Source organism: Bactrocera tryoni, chromosome 3, assembly GCF_016617805.1.
Source record: "Bactrocera tryoni isolate S06 chromosome 3, CSIRO_BtryS06_freeze2, whole genome shotgun sequence".
In the NCBI taxonomy this organism is placed as follows: Eukaryota; Metazoa; Arthropoda; class Insecta; order Diptera; family Tephritidae; genus Bactrocera; species Bactrocera tryoni.
The window spans coordinates 75307256-75327181 of NC_052501.1; the positions used below are offsets into that span (position 1 = coordinate 75307256).

A 19926-nucleotide genomic window follows, 5' to 3' on the forward strand; every position below is an offset into this window, starting at 1 on the left:
GTATTCAATGCTATATAAATAAAAATTATTAATATATTTTTTACCAAAAAAAAAAACACAAAAGAGTAATAAATAAAAAAATAAATTTATAATTTTTAATTCTTATAGTTTAATTTAATAATCAATAAAAATTAATAACAAAAACAAAAAATAAAAATTAAAAAAATATCAAAAATTATATTAATAATTAATTTATTCATAATTATATAGATTAAAATTAATAATAAATTTTTTTTTAGCTAAATTAAACAATAATAATAAATAAATAAAATAAATTTGCTTAAATAAAATAACAAAAATAAATTAAAAATAATAATACTAAATGAAAATTAATAATAACAATTCAAAACGAAAAAAAGTGTATATAAAAAAATGATACAAATTAAAAAAAATATATTAAAAATTAGTATACAAAAAAGTATTAAAATGCGCATAAAAATAACAAAATTTTTTTAAAATTAATAATTAATATTTTTCGCATTTTTGGATTGTTGCAATTTGTATTTATGCAATTTTCCACTAACCTCACACTACACTTCCCCACACTTGTATACTACGATACTTACACACATACATATAAACAGATATCACCCACACAACACTATCTCAAAACATACATACATACATACATATGACCACACTACAACAACAACCTACATATGTATGTACTATATACAATCACACAACGCTGGTAAATAGTTTCCACTGTTAATTCTGTAAATGTTCAGGATTTTTCCGATTTGAAGCAAAAATATTATTATTTATATTTTCATGCGTTTTTGTTGCAATTTTTAAGTAAATTAATAAAAAATACATACACACGCTTATTAAAGTAGGTACACACTCACACACACTATTTGCAAATATAACTGGAAATTGAAAAAAAGGGCTAGCTTATATCAACTGTACAAATAATAATATTATATGTACATATGTGTACGTAACTATTTAGAGTATACTTATGTATTGCTTATATACTTTACACGTATTAGTACATGTTTAATTATTTTTGCTTCTTAAAGATTTTTTAATATTCTGTAGAGAGACTTCAGTAATATTTTATTATGAAGCCACAGGCGATCCACCACCCCTGATAGGTAGCAAAAATTTAAAGAAGAATAATTCTAAACCAGAGCGTTATATTGCTTGATAAAATCTATAAAGTATACTGTATTATTATAATTTTCTATTTTTTTTTAATTAAAAAAAAACACATTGGCCATAATTATGCCATCAGTATAATTTCGAAAAAATATTTTAAAAAAATATTTAGTACATTTTCAAGTATTATTACTTTTTTAAATCAGAATTAAAAATAATAAAGCTAAAATCCTTAACCCTTTAAACTTTCTCGCAAAAAAGTGCCCGAAAAGTGATAAAGTGAGGGAAAAAATTATTAAAATATTTTGAAATTGAGAAAAAGTTTTAAATTGTTTAAAGCATAAAATAAAAACTAAAAAAAATTCAAATAATTTCAGAAAATTAAAGAAATCTGAAAATTTTTGACAGTAAAAAGAAAAAAATATTTGCTCTTTAAACTTAAAATAGGAATTGGTTGAAAAAATTTAGAAAAAATAAATTGAAAAAAATAAAAAATAAAAAAAAATATAAAAAAAAAAAAATAAAAAAATAAAATAAAAAAAAAAATAAAAAATAAAATAAAAATAAAAAAAAATAAAAAAATCTATAATAAAAAAAAAATAAAAAAAATAAAAATTTAGAATAAAATCAGAATTAGACATTTCTTGCTAATTAGACAATCGCAGTAAAATTTTAAAATTGGCTTCAACTGTTTCTGTCTTAATTTTTTAAAAACTTGAACAAAAAAAAATAAATTTAAAAACAGATTGGTTTTTGTCTAAAAGTTAAGTAATTAGAGTACTAATACACGTCTTGTAAAAGCAAATTGCAGAAAAAAAATTGGTTAAAAAATTAAAAAAAAATAATAATAATTATGAAAATGAAAAAAAAAATTTAAAAAAATTGAATTAACTTGAAAGCAAAATCTTTTTTTTTTTTGTTTTTTTGCGTAAAAAATTTAGAATGTAGAATTAGGACATTCTCTGTAAATTAAAAAATGCCATAAAATTGAAAATTGGCTTCAGCTTCTTGCCTTAATTTTTTTTAAGAAATTAAACAAAAAAAATTTATAAGAAAAGTTTTGCTCTTTTTAGTAATTTTTCTACAAACCAACAAAGATTAAAAAAAATTTAAAAAATATTTTATAAAAAAACTTAAAAAAAATATTTACAAAAAAAATAAAAAAAAAAAATAAAAAAATAATTAAAAAAATAAAAATTAAAAAAAATTTTTAAAAAATTAAAAAAAGTAAAAATTAAAAAAATTAAGAAAAAAAATTAAAAAAAAATAAAAATTAAAAAAATTAAAAAAATTAAAAAAAAATTAAAAAAATAAAAAAAAATTAAAAACCAAAATTTAAAAAAAATTAAAAAAAATATAAAAAAATATAAAAAATAGTAATGTGAAAAAAAAATAAAAAAAAAATTAAAAACCTTAAAACAAATATTTGAAAAACTAAAAAAAGTAACAAATTGCGGTAGTCAGCTTCATTTAGAAAAAATGCAGAATTGCAAATATAAATGTTTTCACTTCACTTTTCACTTTTACATACAGAGCTCACACTAAATTATGCTCAACTGAAAACCGAAAATGCGCTCGAAAGCCCATTAGACACACGAAATTTTTCTCTTCCAAAAATATACAAATAATATACATATTAAAAAATATAAATCGACACTAATCCCAACAGATTTCACACAAAAAACAACAAAGAACCCTTATCTCCTTTGATTTCTATGTATGTATGTATTTGTGTATAGAATATTAAAAACAATACACACACAAGATAAAGGCAATACACAAGGGCAAACAAAAGCCATTTATTAGTAACAACAACAATAAACACTTTTGTCAAAGGTCCTCTCTGAATACATTGCCAAACACAAAGAAGCTTAATAACTCATTGAAACAAAAGCGTTTACATTGCCATAAATCTGCGCCGACTACAACAAAATTTAGTAGCAGTAAACAATAATTAGACACTTACAATAAAAACAATAGGCACTTTGACTATATTGAACTCTGAGCTAACAACAACTAATTGATATGCGGCACACATTTTTAGTAATTGTTGAAAATTTGAGGGATATGAGCTCGCTCGCTCACTGGAAATTGTGTTTAAAAGGAGAAAAATTCACTTAAATGTCAATATATCCAGTGATCGAGGTTAAGTCACAACATGCCTAATGCTATTTACTTTATAAACCATATAAACGGTGATCTATTTCGAGGCTCCCTACTTTTTTAAAGAAAATACACAGAAGCTTCAAATTTAATGCGGAACGTTTAAAATCATTCGAAACAACACTCTTTGGCATTTATTTTTTTAAGATTATCTTTCTCAAATGTTATGCGTGGCTACGTCGCAGTTGGTTTATCCGTCGAGTCCAATTTTTCATGACTCGTTCGAGCATTTCGACTGGTAACTGGCGAATGAGATGTGATGTTTTGTTCCAGGCCTGAATCGAAGTGGAATTGTTCACACAGACTTTAGATTTTACATGTCCCTATAGAAAAAAGTCTAACGGTGTGATATCATGTGATCTTGGTGGTCAATCGACCGTCCCAAAACGTGATTATCCGCTCTGCGAAGTGTTCTCTCAATAAATCCATTCATTGATTGATGCGATGTGAGGCAAGTAGCGCCGTCTTGTTGAAACCAAATGTCGCCGAGATCACGAGCTTTAATTTCAGGCATCACGTTGTCACGGTGAGATAATGGTTGCCGTTGACAGTTGAATCTCTTCAGGTTGCTTTTCGTTCCAAATGCGGCAATTTTGCTTGTTTACGTACCCATTGAGCCAGAACTAGGTCTTATCGCTAAACAAAATTTCGAAAACGTCGCATCTTCTTGGAACTTTTCAAGAACCCATAGAGTCTTGTCACTTGGGAAGGTCGAGCGGCTTCAGTTTTTGCACAAGCTATATTTCAATTTAAGCTATCGGCGCAAAATGCGCCAAGTCGTTCCACATCCGTCGAATCGAGTCTTCACGGTCTTCGTGTAGACTCTCACCTATGGCTGCTTTATTTTCTTCACTGCGTGCTGGCCGTGGTCTATTATTATTTAATAATGAATGCTGAGTCTCAGGATGGGCGATGGTGTGCTCTACTTGGATCACGCCTTCCTTCCTTTGGCTCCCATATACTTGTTATAAGAATTTTCGATATACCATATACATATATATAGGACCAAAAGCTAAGCTATGCATTCCGGTAGCCCCCATATACCTTCCTGATACAATAATTTTCCGCACCCGAATAGTCTTTATGTCTTCTATATCACTAATTTAGGGAGATCTAATTAAAAGTTCGTTGAAAAATATTGCTAAAATAGCACACGGCCTATATATTACTGAAATTGGCTATAAACATTCAACGACTTACTTCCGCTAACGATTACTTTGTCGACTTTATTTGCTAAAGAGAAGAAAAAAACGTAATTAAAACGAATATAATTTCCGCCCAACGAACGTGCCACACGACCGCAAACATAGTGTGTACATATGTATACATAATTACTTTAGTACATATATACATATGTTTGTTTGTTTGTGTGCACTGCCACAATTTTAATTTTTATTAAAGCGATAAATGTGTGAATGTGGCTATTAGTGTCAACAATTCACTAATATGCCTGCCATGGCGCGCGCCAACCGCAACAACAACATATTTGCCACACATTTTCCATTTACTTTGTGGCCAAAAAATGTGACGCGCAACGCCGCGCGCCCACAGTTGGCGCAAGCAACGCCTTCGCGCTCCACGCGCCGCGCCGCGCTTCGATTTCAGTTTCGTTTGCCGTCAGCGCCGCGCTGCCCATTCCATGCGCTGTGTCAGCGAGCAACGCTTGGTGAAATGTGAAATGTGTTGAATGAAAATTGCACTCTCATGCCGCGCGACCTGGTGACGCGTTGCAACAGCGCGACAAATTAGACGACAATTTAAATGTTGACTGGCGTGAATTGTTGCTGCCGCCGCGGCTGCTGTCTCCCGGCCACTTTGTTGCTGTGCGCGCGCCTTGATAGTGTTGACAGTCTTTTTATTGCTGGAATTAAAAATTTCAACGCCTTGAGCGTCGCGGAAGTAGCAGTGGTGCGCGGTCTTTGTTCTGGCAGACAAACCGTCGCCGGTACAGACACAGAGGCTGAGGCGGCGGCGCTCCATTGGTTTGTGTGTGTGGCGCGCGCTGACACCTTCATTTAAATTTACGGCTAGACTTTGTAGTGAGTGCGCTGAGTTAGATTTATCACGTATGCGCTGCTGGTGTTGTTGTTTTTGTTGCTTAGTAGGTGGGCGGTATCAGGCACCTGTTAATCGGCAGTGCTGTGAAAATTTTCAGTTTTTTATGAACACCCACGCGATCTTTTTCTCAGACACTTTTTAATGGGCGCATTTCCTATTTTTAATTTCATTCATTTTTTTCTTATAATATTTAATATATATTTTTGACATTTTTATGAACTGTTATGTCTTTTATATTATTTATAATACTTTAGTATGGAATTATTTTTTTTGTTTTATTAATTTTCACATTTTGAAATAATTTTTTGAAATAGTTGTGTGCTATTTTTGGTCAATTTCTAGATCTTTGAAGTAAAAATGTTTATATATTTTTCTTTTTTTTTTTTGCTTTATCAATATTGGATAGTCCAAAAAGTCTTTTCGTATTTCTAACCAAATAATATTTGCGAATTATTCTTGAAGCCTATGTTATAAGCATTTTTATTTTGATTTGATTTATGAATTTTTCTTTATTTAATTATTTTTCTAATTTATTTTTTTTTTAATTTATGTTTGCCATTAATTATTTAGGATGATTTGGCATTGTTAATTTAATTTTTATGTTTTACTAGTTTGGATATTTTGAAGTTACTTTTGAATTTTTTTTTTGCAGAAAATTTCAAAAATCATTTTCTGAAAAATTATATTTATATTTAAATATTTTTCGCTTGTCATTCCTTTTAACTCAGTAATAATGCTTTCTTTCATTAAAAAATTAAAGAAATTAATTTAAAAAAAAAGTTAACAAACAAAATACAAAAATTATTAAATTGAATTAAAAAAATTAAAAATTACAAAAATTAATAAATTGAATTAAAAAAATTAAAAATTAAATTAAAAAAAAAATGTTAATTTTTAAATTTTTTATTAAATTGAATAACAAAAATAAACAAATTTATTTAAAAAAATATTGTTAATTTTGAAATTTTTTGTAAATTAAATAAAAAATTAATAAATTGAATAAAAAAAATTAACAAATTAATTAAAAATTTTTTTTTTTAATTTTTATTTTTGCTTAATTAAAAAAAATAAAAAAATTTATTCAAAACAAGTAAGGAAGGCCTAATTTCGGGTGTCACCGAACATTTTATACTCTCGCATGATAAAGTGATAATCGAGATTTCATTATACGTCATTTACATATTTTTCAAATACCGTATTTTTGTAAAGTTTTATTCCGCTATCATCATTGGTTCCTAATGTACTATATATTACACAGAGAAGGCATCAGATGGAATTCAAAGTAGCGTTATATTGGAAGAAGGCGTGGTTGTGAAACGATTTCACCCATATTTCGTACATGTCATCAAGATGTTAAGAAAATATTATATACCGAATTTCATTGAAATCGGTCTAGTAGTTCCTGAGATATGGTTTTTGGTCCATAAGTGGGCGAGGCCACGCCCATTTGCAATTTTTAAAAAAAGCCTGGATGCAGCTTCCTTCTGCAATTTCTTCCGTAAAATTTAGTGTTTCTGACGTTTTTTGTTAGTCCGTTAAGGCACTTTTAGTGATTTTCAACATAACCTTTGTATGGGAGGTGGGCGTGGTTAATATCCGATTTCTTCCATTTTTGAACTGTATATGGAAATGCCTAAAGAAAATGACTCTGTAGACTTTGGTTGGCATAGCTATAGTAGTTTCCGAGATACGTACAAAAAACTTAGTAGGGGGCGAGGCCACGCCCACTTTTCCAAAAAAAAATTACGTCCAAATATGCCCCTCCCTAATGCGATCCCCAGTGCCAAATTTCATTTTAATATCTTTATTTATGGCTTAGTTATGACATTTTATAGGTTTTCGGTTTCCGCCATTTTGTGGGCGTGGCAGTTGGCCGATTTTGCCCATCTTCGAACTTAACCTTCTTATGGAGCCAAGGAATACGTGTACCAAGTTTCATCATGATATCTCAATTTTTAGTCAAGTTACAGCTTGCACGGACAGACGGACGGACGGACAGACGGACGGATTCGACGGATTTCGACTCTACTCGTCACCCTGATCACTTTGGTATATATAACCCTATATCTGACTCTTTTAGTTTTAGGACTTACAAACAACCGTTATGTGAACAAAACTATAATACTCTCCTTAGCAACATTGTTGCGAGAGTATAAAAATATTGTTAATTTTTAAATCTTAAGTAAATTTAATAAAAAATTAACAAATATAACTAAAAAATTAACAAATTAATTTAAACAAGTTTTGTTCATTTTTATTTTATTTTTAAATTAATTAAAAAAAACAAACATGTGTGTATTTAAAAAAAATTTTGTTAACTTTTAAAATTTTCTAAATCAAATAAAAAAATTATTTTATTAAATTACAAAAATTAGTAAATTTAATCAAAACAATTAACAAATTAAATTAAATAATTAACTAAATAATCTGTTAAATGTAGTTAATTTTTTAAATTTAAGTGATTAATTTTTGTAATTAAATTTTTTAGTTTAAATTAAAGTTTTGTTAATTTTTTTAATTAAATTTGTTAATTTTTAAATATTAAAATTTTGTTAATTTTTAAATATTAATTTTTTTATTCAATTTATTAATTTCTTTAAAGCAATTCACTATTTTTTTAATTCGATTTGTTTATTTTTTTAATTTAATTTTCAATTGTTATTTTTTGTGTATTTTATAAATTTCATTCACATCTTTTTATGTATTTTGAGATTAATTTTTTTTTAAACTTTTTTTATATTAATTTTTATAAATATTTAAAATAAATTTTTTTTTAATTACTATAAGTTTTGCCATTTCGTTTTTTTTTGTGTTTTTGATGATTTCTTAATGGTTTTTTTCCATTTTTCATTGTTAGCTTTTAGTTAATTTTTATATATTTTTTAAATTTTTAGTTTAAATATTTTTTTTTTTTTATATTTTTAGTTTAAATATTTTTTTATTTTTTTTTATATTTTAAACATTTTTTCTAATGTTTTTTAGCTTCCTATTTTAATGCTTGCCATTTTTTATTCTTAGCTTTTAATTAATTTTATAATTATCTTTAATTTTTTTTTTATTTTTTTCTAATTTTTTTAAATTTTTTTCTACTTTTTTTTAAATTTGTTATAAATTGTGGCCATTTTTTTTATTTTATTGATTTATTTTTGAACTTTTATAATGTTTCAGTTGTTGTAAGTATTTCTTTAATACCTATTTTTAGTTAAATTGTTTTACGTTTACACAGTTTTAAAAAATTTGTAAATTGTAATTGAAAATTTTTAAAAAATATTGGTTGAAAATTTTTTTTAAAAAGTATTGTTTGAAAAAATTTGTTTTTAATTATTTATACATAGTTATTAATTTTTAAATTTATAAATTATTTATTAATATTTTGTAGATATTGTTTTTGTTTTTTGAAAATTTATTTATTTTTAACTTTGGAAAATACTTTTTTAATTTTTAATACACAAAATATAGTAATAATTGTGAGAATTTTTTATATACATTTTTTATTTTAATTTTAGAAATTTTTTTTTTTTTTATTTAATCTTTAATTTTATAATTTTTTGGATAATATACATATGTATGTATGTAATGTAAATTAATTAATTTTTTTCAAATATTAATTATTTTTTCTCCCAAACTATTTCGCTTCGATTATCATTTGAAGCGTCTCCACTGCAGCTTCTTTATCATTTGTCCAACTACTCACATTTAATATTTACCGTTTGTTGCGCGCTGCGATGTATGTCGCTGTCAGTCGTCGTTGACAAAAGGTCGCTGCCGGTTAAGCCAACCTGACAGCAATGCCAACGACCGTTGCAGCACCTTTTCCAAGCGACCGATCGCCTTTGTTGCACTGACACTGAGTGACTGCCTGCCATACAATGCCTTGAAAGTGATGCGTCGCCTACTGTCCACCCGCTGTCCCTCACGCCGCACACTTCGCTTACGTCACATTGCATTTTCGTGCGCTTTTGTTGTTGTTTTGGTTGGTTTGGCAATAAAATGTACAAATTGTTGCTGGCACTTCAAAGCAGCTTCAAGCATCAGCAGCGGCAACAGCCGCCCACCAAGCGCTTGTGTGTCCTCCCAATGTTGCTGCTTGCACACGTTGTTGTTCTTGTTGTTGTTGGCTGTTTGAAGTGTTACTTGTCTATTTTGTGTGTCGGCGTTATTTTTATTCTGTTTTTGTTGTTGCTTTTGTTTTTTGTGCTTTATTTCTCGCATTTTACGGTTGTTTAATCTTTCCGGCAGCTTTACTTTTTACAAATTATGTGTGTGCTGTTGTTGTTGTTGCACTTTAACTATTGCTCCCGAAAGCCGGCGGCGCAAATGTCTAGACTTTTTTGTCACAAATACTTTTGCATGAAATCGCTAGGTTTTTAATCCGCCTGCCTTCATATTGATGCCCATTACGTGGGTATGTATGTATGTGTGTGTAGTTATGTTTGTATGTTGCAATTTTATTGAGCGCAAACAATTTTAGGTTAGGCAGTTTTTCCAATTTGCTATACCGCTCCATCGCTCCTCTCGAACTACTTGTGCATCTCTTGCCTGTAATTGCTATTCTACATATTCGTTCGCTTACGGCTGTCTGCTGACGGGAGTAAAGTGGTAGGATAGAGAGAGAGAAGAGAGTACAGCGCAGACTTTTCGGAGACATTACAATCTTGTTTGGCACCGTCAATATGGTGCCCAAGGCAACTGAAACAAGTGAGCGCGAATTAGAGACGAAGAAGGGACTGAAGAAAAGTCTAAACTAACTAGAATTTAAATTACAACAATAATACAAGGCTTGGAGTTTCTTAAACTACAAATAAAAGACTTTTCCAAATTTAAAGGATTAGCTTATTGGTCTACCAGATTAAGCTAACCTAAAAGTTGTCTAAAAAAATATCAATTTTTTGCAATTAAAAAAATTTCTGACATTACTTTCTTGTATCCCAGCTCTAAAAATTTTATGATTTTAAAGGTTTAATGACGATCAGTTTCTCAAATACTTGTTACACTACTTCCTTGGATCCTAGCACTCGAAATTGTACCATCTTGTAGGTCTTATAAAGATCAGTTTCCAAAACAGATCCAGTTGACAATGTGTTTATGAGATTAGTTACGAAATAGAAGTCCGTTGATCTGTTAGGTGATGGATCACCATCTCTGTGACCCCATGTAACCATTTCGAATGTCATGACATTCAGATGTCTGAATATTTTTACCTTACAATGAGTAAGTCTTATCTCTCATGCAGCGGCATTTTTCACCACTGATCACATGTTTTGAACCGCAAAAACATTTAGGTGGAAAACTAAAAGAAAATCGAAGGGTGACCACGCTTACTTTGCATATAGCCGTTTATTGAACCCCTACGTAAATTTTTGACCTTGTTTGCCTATCAGAAGGCAATAATATGCACGTACAATTATATTGTATTGAAAATTTATAGTCATGATATCTTAATAACTAACCAAAACATGTGAACTTAATACCAAGTATAGGTGAAGTCGATGGATTACTTCTTTAGCTCTCACACCTCCTACGATCGTTTCCATGCCTCAAGCTCACATAAAATCCAGGACAAAATTTAGTTTTAGTTTAGTTTTTTATTGTTTATCATCTAAGACTATATACCACACATGGGTGTTATCGGTACATATCTCTTCCAAGCCACATATAAATGAAAAGCGTGACGAGCTGAGGGGCTTTAGTCATCCCCGTCAGTCAGTTTATTTGTCTGTATATATCTCAATTTTTAAAATATCGATCTGAAACTTTGCATAAGTCATTTTCTTACCTAAAAGCTGCTGATTTTTTGAAACCGTCGATATCGAACCACTATAGCATATAGCTGCCATACAAACTGACCGCTTAACATTAAGTTCTTGTATGGACAACTTTTCTATGTGATGAGATATCTTCACGAAATTTGACGTAGGTTATTGCTTAAGACAATGGTGTAATCTCCAAAGAAATTATTCATATCGGATCACTATAGCATATAGCTGCTATATAAAGTGAGCGATCAAAATTAAGGTCTTGTATGAACAACTATTTTATTTGAGAAGATATCGACACGAAATTTGGCATGAATTGTTTTCTACGAAAACTATACATACTCTGAAGAAATTGTTCAAATCGGACCACTATAGCATATAGCTGCCATATAAAGTGAGCGATCAAAATTAAGTTCTTGTATGAACAACTATTTTATTGAAGAAGATATCGACACGAAATTTGGCATGAATTGTTGTCTACGAAAACTATACATACTCTGAAGAAATTGTTCAAATCGGACCACTATAGCATATAGCTGCCATATATACTCATCGGTAAAAATGAAGGTCTTATATGGAAAACCTTTTTATTTGTCAAGATATCAACATGAAATTTGGCACACTTTATTGCATAAGCCAACGCTTTTATCTCTGCACAAATTGTTCAGATCGGACCACTATAGCATATAGCTGTCATACAAAGTGAACGATGAAATTTAAGCTTTTGTATGGAGAACTTTTTTAACTGACGAGATATGTATACTAAATTTCTCTGGGATTATTGTCTTAGGCAATGCTATATTTTCTGCACAAATTGTTCAGATCGGACCACTATAGCATATAGCTGTCATACAAACTGAATGAACAAAATCGCGTTCCTGTATGGAAAAAAATTTTACTGGATTAAATTATATTAATTTAAGTAAAATTTTCAACACAAAACATGCATAAAATCCTTTCTTTCCAAAAAAAAAAAACAAAATAATTTTAAAATTCAAACACTTTTTGCTACTGCAAAACTAATTTTACACTAGCAGCGCCTAGGGCAACTACCAGAAAGGAAAAAAGCAAATAATAAAATGAGCTAATATTGCCCAAAAAGTAATGAAAATTTATCATATCTACATATGTTTGTATATATGTATGTGTGTATGTATATTCATATATTTGCAGTTAAGGCATTCCACTTCATTACCCGGCCTTTATTTAAAGACGCCTGCTTACTTTCCTACCTGCACTTTTCTTCGTATTTATTTAGTACACGCTTCTTTTGTTTCCAATATGCTTGTAGTTTAAGGCCACCACCCACTGCACTACATACCCACATACATACATAGGTATATATATATGTACATATATCCATAATACAATGGCCACGCAAGAGCACTTTGTTTATCTGCTTAATGCTTTCCAATTTTTCGTTGTTGACATTAACCCGATGTGGCACACACACAGATTTACATGCCGATTTTAACCGGGAAAAATGTTAACTTCGGTTGCTCCGAAGCTATAATACCCTTCACGGGTGGATTTTTAATAGGATAAAAAGGTATATAAAGATCTTTATATTGATTTTGAGCAATTAGTTTGTATGACAGCAATATGCTATAGTGGTCCGATTTCCACAATTTCTTCGGAGATTGTAGCGTTGCCTTCGAAAATAGTCTGTGCCAAGTTTGGTGCAGCTTTCTTGTCAAATAAAAAAGTTTTCCATATGGACATTGGATTTCGTTAGATCGTTTTGTATGGCAGCTATATGCTATAGTGGTCCGATTTGAACAATTTCCGCAGAAAATGTCGAGATGCCTTGGGCAATTATGTGTGCCAAATTTCATGTTGATATCTTGACAAATAAAAGAGTCGTCCATACAAGAGTTTGATTTTGATCGGTCAGTTTGTATGGCAGCTATATGCTATAGTGATCCGATCTAAATTCTTTCTTCTGAGATTGTAGCATTGCCTTCGAAAATAGTCTATACTTAATTTAAACGAGAAATCGTGTCAAATAAACAAGTTTTCCGTGCAGGGACTTGGGTTTGATCGGTCAGTTCGTATGGCAGACATGTCGTATAGTTGTCTGATATCGGCGTTTTCGACAAATCAGGAGCTTCTTGAAAAGAAAAGAACGTGTACAAAATTATAAAACTATATCTCAATATTTAAAGGCTTGGGTCGCTAATATAGACAGATGGGCATGGCTAAACTCACGCTCACCCTGATCCTCTACATATATAAGGTCCAAAGAGTATCTATAGTTTCCCACTGATCGTTAGAAACTTTGCGGCAGACTTTATATACCCCATTCAGGGTATATTTACTACACACACATATATACATATGTACTATATACATTCTTCTCTACAATCCAATCTATCCACATTAAGTTCGTCAGGCCGACAGCCAGCCTATCCAGCCGTTTGTTGCGGTGCGCCATCAGCGATTTAATTTCGGCTTGTCACGCGATTTTCTACCGTTACTATTATTGTGCCATTACTCTTTTTGTTGTTTTTGTAGCATTCTTGTACACTTTTCTATTTTGGCGCTGCGTTCATTCGTTTCTTCAAACATTTCCATACATTGTGTGTGCTTTCCTTACTATTTTCAACTCAAGGACATTCGATTTTCGTTGCTGTCACTTTAGCTGTGCCAGTCTTCATCATTATTTACCTTAAACGACATGGCACACGGCATGAGCGTACAACAGAGGCGCACACGCGCTCTCACATACAGCCACATCCTCGAATGCGCGCCTTTACCCACTTACTCCCACTCCCATAACGGTTTTCAATCGATCACACACCGCTTTTGTCGAGTCACTTCGCATTCGTGGATTCGCCGCTTTATTGCTTCGTTGCTTTGCCTACATTTTTTTGTTGTTGTTGTCGTACACATTCCTACGGCAGCGCTAGACAACAGCGCACAAATTCAATTCATTCGGCATACGCCGTCCCCCCGCTCCCCACGCACACGTCCCTGCGGCGTGTCTTTCAAGCCGTTACTGTCAGTTAAAACGAAATGAAATGGAATGAAATGACGTTGCATATGCCTGAGAGCGTTGCCAGATGTGTCGCGCGGCGTTGGCATGCTAGCGCACTTCAGAGTTTGGGGCAGCGCTTTGGTAAATTAAAAATTCCGCTATTCTAATGAATAAAGCGTATTAAACGAATTAGACGAATTAGAATGTGTCCTTGTGGCGCTCGTTGGCTAATTCACGAAAATTTCCAACGTCACTTTTCGCTCTTCAGTCTGTTTGTGATATTCTCGTTTTCAAATCTTTTCAATAGAAATGAGTGTGCTGTGTGGCGTCGGTTGGTGGCGGGGGAACGCAAGCAAAACTTGTCTTTATTAGCCACTAACGGTTTAATTTGTACGCTCTTAATTGACTAGACGCGAAAGGACGCTGGCGTAATGAATAGCGGGATTTTCACAGCTGAATAGTGACATTTGTAGTGGTAGGGTAGGTGGATTCCACCTTTCGAGGTTGCAAATGCGCCGAAATCTCTTTATTTTTGATGTGGTGAGGTGTGTTGAGTGAGTGCGTTAGTAACTGTGAGCTGTAAATTGAAAGACCGTCCACGAAAATACCTAAATTCACAATTTTTTAGTGGACAAAACCCGTTTAAGCTTTCCGAAACCTCGAAAGATACTTATAACATACCAAAAACTTCGATCGAGTGCTGGTTTTAAGCGACCAGCTTCGCTTTTTTTTAGCGAAGGGGTCGTTATGTCACTTTCTTCGTGTTTTTGGTTTAATCCAGAGTGTCAGTATTTAAAGTTGCCCATCGAAAAATAAGCCGATTAAATGGAAAAATGAAGAAAAGAATCAGCCAGAAGTTTCGAATAACAGCCATACTGACAGACTTATTTACTGAAATTCCCATTTTTGGGAATATGATTTCCGTACTGAGAAGATCATGAGTAGCGCCCCGCATAGTCTCATACTCCAAGCAACCATTATTTCTATTGATGACTTATTCTTATTATTAATCTTTCGTTTGAGTCGTCAAACGGAACTTCGTCTTAGCAGATACATCTGTCCATATCTACCTAAGTTTTGTCTCTAACATCAATTGTTTGGATCACTTAAAGTAGCGATACTCAAAAAACTTTTCCATTCAGAGGTCTTCTCTTCCTCTAAATCTTAAATTTTTGGTTAATGATAAGCTTTCACTGAAAACCACGTTCAGTACAAGAGATGTAGCCAATATCTGCCAAAGCATCGTCTCTTGTATTTCTTTGGACCATCTCACAACAGTATACCTCAAAAAGCTTGAGGTCTTCTTCTTTTCAAACCTTGAAATTTTGGTTGACGAAGAGCTTCCACAGAAAACCGAATCCATCCTATAGATAAAATGGTCGCAAAGATTCTATACTAGATATTTACCTAAAATCAGAGAACTTTCATGAGTTGTTGGTATGTCCGGACCGGAGAATGTCTATATATATATAAAATATATATATAATATATATATATATATATATAAATTTCCTCAGAAGTCATAAAGTACAGTTTTCAGTGATCAGTTAGGGTCAGACCAGCAAACTCACTTAAGCTTTTCGGACTAGTGATGGCTGCCGGGGACACTAAATCTTTAGCCCTACCAAGTTTAAGCTCTTTCCACTGACGGGTTTTCTGTTTTTTCAACTAGGATGTCATCCAAAGCCTTGCTTTAGCTGAACTCTGAATAACTATAAACTTCGTCTGGTCTCTAGATCGGCTTATAAAATACCTGGGGATAGACAATACTAAACCGAAATTTGTTGCTTTACAAAGCTTCAGCTCGATTCAATATAGGATTTCGAAAGGTTTCTAGAATTTCACTTTTGCTGGGGTGCTAACATTGGTTAATTGTAGACTTTATATGGTCCCGTCTTATAAAATAGCTTAGTTGGTATTTTCGGCCGATCCGATCACCATGCTTACCTCTATGCATTTGGCTTCCCTAAAGAGCGGCTGTAAGAGCTCCAATCACCAGTCAACCATAAAAGCACTTCCAGACCACAATCAAAGGCTGTGAAGAACATTTCACATTCTTTGCCAACTTTTATCTGATTTAAACCAAATTTAACATAAATTTAAGATGCTTTTGTGCTGCGTACGTCTTGTGCTCTGAATCTTCATCAGTTGGCGTATAAATAAAATGCAATTGCTTCCAGCTCTCAACTGTAATTGTATTGCAGAATTCAAGCCTCATACGCAATTACTCGAACACACATGCTGACATATCGTAAGGACGCATAAGGAGTTGCTGCTCCCAGAGCGCATCAGAATTCCTTGACGTTGGCAACGCAATACGCACTGGACAGTCTTTGTTGAGAACTCACTCTGGGGACAATTTCATAAGCAAGAGCGAAATTGAATTATAGAAATGATTGTGTGCTTAAGCTGTGTCTACGATAATGAATATGTATATATAGCACAGAATAAGTATGTATTCATATATTTGTGTCGATATACTTTATGTCGCTTCTAGAAAAATGTGTGTATGTATGTATGTATACCGTATGAAAAAGCTGGAATGAATAGTTTCAGAGCTCCTCATTATTGACTAGTAGTACTCGCGTACCTTTTGGACCAATTTGTAAAATTGTTTGCATGACTTTATTTGCTAATTTTTTAATGTAGCGAAGTTCATACTGAAAATTATGAACTAGTTACCAACTAGTTACAAACTAGTCACAAAGAAAAGACCAAAAAAACAAACTGCGATTTCAACCAATTCCTATACTGATTAGCATTATTTCATTTTATAAATTTTTTTATAGTTTTAACTAGTTACTAGTTACTTTAGGATCAGTTTAGAATTATATTAAATTATATAACGAAAAGTATAGTTATACAAGGATTTTAGCTTAATAATTTCGTATATTGCCATAGCGTGTTTTACAACTAGTCTGGTACTAGTGACTATCGGACCAGTTATGAGTAATATTAAAATCGGTTTTTATTAATCACCTTGTAAACTTATAAAGTTTAACTGGTCCAATATTGCTTACTCACGGGCTAGTTTAAATGTGGTTTGCTTCAAAACACTTACGAAAAAAGCTTTCTTTAATTTTCTCTTTACGCATGCTGCGTAAATTTTATCGTTTCAATTTGCTTAGAAGCATCTAAGCTTAATAAAATACAAGCATATACACACATATGCACACATCTACATACATACGTAATCGCTCGTTATTGCTTTTATGCTTTATCTCTGACGACCCCCACAAGCCCTATCATAGCTCCTGTGCTCTTATGCGCTTAAGATTTTGCGTGTGTATTGTCATTTCCTGCCAATCGCATACACAAACGGTAAACGTTTTGCAATTTTCATTTAAACTACACTTTGCGCGTGTGTGTGTGTATGTGAGTGTTCATCTGTATGGTCAATTGACCCTACTGACCGACCGGCCAAAATCTTCCAAACCGCTTTTGTGCGCTCAAAGCGCTTTGTGTATGAGTTTCGTGCGCATTAAATGAAAATATATACAAATGTATGTATGTATGTGTGTATTTATATAAATTTATTCCTGCAGCTATCTACGCTTTTCTTCATTGCATTTCCCTTTTCCCATTACAATTTATCCGATTTTGTTAAAATTGCTTGTACTTTTCCATTTGCTTTTTATTGTCGATTTTTATACCCCGAAAAAAGGTATATTAAGTTAGAGACGCTTCTTTTTGAAGGAAACATCGAAGCATGCCCTGCCGTCTTTATATATGTGAACTAGTCCCTCAGTTTTTGAGATATCACTCTGAAATTTTGAACACTTCTTTTTCTCGCCAAGAAGGTGCGCCTTTGTAGGAAATGACAATATCGGACCACTATAGCGTATAGCTGCCATACAAACTGACCGATCAGAGAAAAGTCCTTGTATGGCAAACTTTTATTTGACAAAATATTTTCCCGTAATTTGGTAAGGATTATTATCCATGGCCAGCGCTACATTCTCCAAAAATTTTTTTTAAGATTGGACCACTATAGCATATAGCTGCCATACAAACTGAACAATCAAAAACAAGTCCTTGTATGGAAAACTTTTTTATATGAAAAGATATTTTCAAATAATTTAGTATGGATTATTATCCATAGGCAGCGCTACATTCCCCAAGAAAAATGTTCAGATCGGATCACTATAGCGTATAGCTACCATACAAACTGAACAATCAAAAACAAGTACTTGCATGGAAAACTTTTTTATATGAAAAGATATTTCAAATAATTTAGTGTGGATTATTATCCAAGGGCAACGCTACATTCCCCAAGAAATATGTTCAGATCGGATCACTATAGCATATAGCTACCATACAAACTGAACAATCAAAATATAGTCTTTATATGGAAAACTTTTTTGTTTGCCAAGATATCTGTACCAAATTTGGTATGGATTATTATTCAATGCAATGCTACATTCTCCGAAGAAATCGTTCAGATCGGGCTACTATCGCATATAGCCACCATACAAAATGACTCATAAAAATTGAGATACAAGTTTTTTTTACACACTTTTGTGCTTTAAAAATGTACGTGTGAAGGGTATTTTTTTCCTATGTGGTTATGTGTATGTGCGTACGCTTGTTTGTGGCAAAATCAACATTTATTTTTGTCACCCACTGTTGCTACATGCTAACTTAAGCTTTAGTGGACACTTCAGCTCCCTCGACGCTGCAGCTTTTAACTATTGGTATATCACTTGTGAGCACACACACTAATGCATATATGTAAGAGCGCATTTCCTTTTTCCATTATTTCAAGCTTGCAGTTTGGGCTGTAGCTTCTTTTCCACAAATATTTTGCTCAAGCGCTTTGCTCACACAAATATTTCTCACCCTCATACCTTACCACAACCGCAAGTGCTTAGTCGCACACACATACAAACGCACATGACCACACATTTGTTCACACACTGAACTACTTGAAGTTATAAACCCAAAGACAGCCATTTTCTAGCTCCTTAGCATCCCTTTCCTCGCTTCCGTTCCCCTTTGTCTATACTTCGCTGTCATTTCCGCTTATTTCTCCGTCATCTTCTTCTTTTTGGCCTTCCGCTTACATTTCGTTGATATTCGCTTTTATTTGCGGAAATTTTATTGCCACTAATGTTGGTCACCGTTAGAATGTATAAATAAATAAATATTTTCCTTTGTTGCATTACCAAAAGTGTCCACAATGATGATGACTATGCCATCGTACCAATACACCTTTGTGTATATGTGTGTGTGTATGTGGAACCACGTGCGAAGCATTGTATAGGTGTAAAGCTCATGTAATACCACTAACTTTGTTGTTGTTTGGTTAGTGCTAAGCATTTTCAAGTTGCTCGTGCCTTGGCCATGCTTCATTTATTTTATTTCTGACAGGAATCCATCAGCGCACCAAACTTGCGAACATTTGTGGTTATGGAAAAGGTGGCAGGTAGCGGGGTGGGAGACGAGAAATTATTGCTTCTGTAAACATTAGGGCATTTATTTGCACTTAGTAACTATTTACTCGACCAATTCAATTATGTTCAAGTAGTTTTGATACTAGAAGTGTTTATATCTTATGAGACTTGTTGGTTTTATACCCTCTACTCTCTATACCCTATGAAGCTACCTTGAAAAATCTTCAAAGTTCTTTCCAGCTTTTAATTTCTACATAATTAACGCTGGGAGCCACATATTACTCTCTCTCTCTGGTCTCATTTGTATCACTAGAGCTGAATATGCCACATATGTATTACTCTGTCTCCCTCTCCCTCTCCCTCTGAACTAATTTTTTTCACTAGAGTAGAATATAATTGAGATTTACTCTTCAAGCTAAGGTTTATTGTGCTCTTCTCTCAATCCCACATATACACATACAAAGGCCCGACACACTGA

At 32.3% G+C, this 19926-nt stretch overlaps 1 protein-coding gene across 1 annotated transcript in view; it reads left to right on the forward strand.

The window, feature by feature from the left end:
• LOC120771104 (heterogeneous nuclear ribonucleoprotein L) overlaps window positions 1-19926 on the forward strand; it is a 300298-nt gene that overhangs the window by 163228 nt on the left and 117144 nt on the right. The gene's annotated exons all lie outside the window — the stretch shown is intronic.